The following is a 2,798-nucleotide window of genomic DNA, read 5'->3' on the forward strand; positions in this document are numbered from 1 at the left end:
ATCCAGAAGCTTTAAACTGCGCATACCATCGCCGAATGGAGTTAGCAGTTGGTGGATCTTTGTTGAAGTTCGTCCTGAAGTGTCGTTGCACTGTTATGACTGACTGATGTGAGTGCATTTCAAGCACGACATACGCATTCTCGGCTCCTGTCGCCACGATCTCGAGCGCTCTGGCGGCAGAAACCTGAAGTGCGGCTTCAGCCGAACGAAACTTTATGAGTTTTTCTACGTATCTGTAGTGTGTCGTGACCATATGTCAATGAATGGAGCTACAGTGAATTTATGAAATCGCTTCAATCAATTGTAATAGTCCTGTATTATTCTTACAAAATATCAATCCATGGCCACCTAACAACGATGATCTTCGTTTTTAGTTTCTCGTATGTTAATAATACAGAATACTTCACAGCTACGGTGATAAGCCAAAACATTATGGCCACTGCCTACAGCTTCGTTAGATGCCGCCTGGAGACATTGCAAGCACGTGACGCGGTAACAAAAGATCGTAAACGGAGCAGACACGGACAGGGAATCACCATGAAGGAGGTAGGGGCTGTAAATGGGGAAATCCTTTGAGATAAGCGACTTTGACAAAGGGCAGATTATTTTTACGTGAACGAGTATCTGTAAAACGGCGAAGCTGGCCGAATGTTCACGTGCTACAGTCGCGAGCGTCTACGGAAAGAGGTAGAAGGACAGTGAAACTACCACTAGGCGCTTAATAGCTGGACGTCCACGACTCTTCTCAGAACGTGGGGCTTGGGGGCTTGCCTGCTCTGTAAAGTAGGACAAATGGTGATCTGTGGCATCTCTGCCGAAAGAGCACAGTGCTGGTGCATGGTACAACTGTTTCGCAGCACACCGTTCATCGTACATTTTCGAGCATGGAGCTCCGCAGCAGACCACCCCTATATGTTCAAGCAAAACAAAACAAAACATGTTCACATGTTGACCCAAAGACATCGTCAATTACGATTGCAGTGGGCACGGGACTGTCAGGATTCGAGCGTCGATCAACGGAAACATGTCGGCTCTTCGAGTACACCACTTATTTGCTACACTAAGTCGCTGGTCGTCTTCACAAACACCGTCATCAGGGTGAAAGTCGGTTTGAAACGTGCAGCGCGCCACGGCCGCCGTCTGCTGGAAGTAGTGTTACGCTATGGGAGACATTCTTCTGCGCTTGTATGGGACCTGTGGTGGTAATCGAAGACACGCCGATAACTACGAACCTCCTGCATCCCTTCGTACTTGATGTCTTCTCCGACGGCGATGTCATCTTTCAGTAGTATAATTGTCAGTGTCTCGAAGTGAGAACAGTGCTGCAGTGTGAGATTTTCACTCTGCAGCGGAGTGTGCGCTGATATGAAACTTCCTGGCAGATTAAAACTGTGTGCCCGACCGAGACTCGAACTCGGGAACTTTGCCTTTCGCTGGCAGAAGTAAAGCTGTGGGTACCGGGAGTGAGTCGTGCTTCGGTAGCTCAGTTGGTAGAGCAGTTGCCCGCGAAAGGCAAAGGTCCCGAGTTCGAGTCTCGGTCGGGCACACAGTTTTAATCTGCCAGGAAGTTTCAGTGCCGCAGTGGTTTGAGGAACAGTCTAGTGAACTCACGTTGATGTCGCAGCGACCAGATTGCCTGGTGTAATTCTTATGGAACCTATCTGAGTCGCTATCTGGCGCCATCATCCCATACGCAAATCAGGGACCTTTTATTCACGCGAATTACATGACCTGTGCATAGACATCTAATCCCACATACCTCCACAAACCTACCAACGAACTGATAAGCAGAATCAGTGATGTATTTCGTTCCAAAGACGGGCAAATAAGCTATTAAGCTGGAGGCCGCAATGTTTTGGCTCATTAGTGTATGGCTGCAAAGTCTTCGTGTATACCGGTAATCTAAAGATACTTTATCCAACTGTAGAAACACATACCCCAGTTGTGCTGTTTTGTGTATGTGCATGTGTCATTTGCTGATAATTGTTGTAAAAAGATGCATTATTATTGTGAAATACAGAACTGTACCTGTTATTTTGTTCGCAATCAATATAACGTTAATGTGAATAAAAAAACGCGCGATTTCAATATCTTCTATGCGGAGTTTTTTAAAGAATGCATCAGTTTCTAGTTTTATTGATTAATTAAATTATCAGAGTAACATTAGAACACCAGTCTCTCGTTGTCAATCACATGTGCGTCATACAACATAATAGTGCCGATAATGATGCACATGTAAAGTTATGATACAACTCTAACAGTTTTCTCAATTTGCCACAGACGTGTGTCGGTCAACTTAAACCCCTTTAAAACCACACATTTCATTTAGAGAGTTGCAAGGAGATTGGAAGTAACTGGAAACTCGTGCTACTTATGTAGGAGTAGGAAAAGTGATATTGAAGGTAGACAGATCAACTAGCAATACGAGCGGTGTGTCTACATCTCTACATGAATACCGTTTCACTCTCGAATCACGCGCTAGAAACAAACACTTAAATCTTTCTGCGCGAGCTCTGATTTATTTTATTAGATGGGTGCCAACAGAATAATTTCGCAAGCGGAGCAGAAAGTTGACGATTGAAATTTCAGGAGGAGGTTCTGCTTCAACGAAAATCGTCTTTGTTTTAATGATTGACACGCCAATTTGCCTGTCATATCCGTGACACTCTCCCCTATTTCGCGATAATATACAACGACTTGCCATTCTTTGGACTTTTCAGATGTTCTGCGTCAGTTCTATCTGATGCAGGTCCCACACTGAGCAGCAGTACCCTAGAAGAGGACGGACAAGCGTAATG

At 45.0% G+C, this 2,798-nt stretch overlaps 1 non-coding gene across 1 annotated transcript; it reads left to right on the forward strand.

The window, feature by feature from the left end:
- Nucleotides 1-1,471: 1,471 nt before the first annotated feature.
- Trnas-cga (transfer RNA serine (anticodon CGA)) lies at nt 1,472-1,546 on the forward strand. Its single transcript has one exon. It is a non-coding gene; the product is annotated as a tRNA-Ser (tRNA).
- Nucleotides 1,547-2,798: the final 1,252 nt, after the last annotated feature.

The sequence above is a fragment of the Schistocerca serialis genome, chromosome 8 (genome assembly GCF_023864345.2).
Source record: "Schistocerca serialis cubense isolate TAMUIC-IGC-003099 chromosome 8, iqSchSeri2.2, whole genome shotgun sequence".
Lineage (NCBI taxonomy): Eukaryota > Metazoa > Arthropoda > Insecta > Orthoptera > Acrididae > Schistocerca > Schistocerca serialis.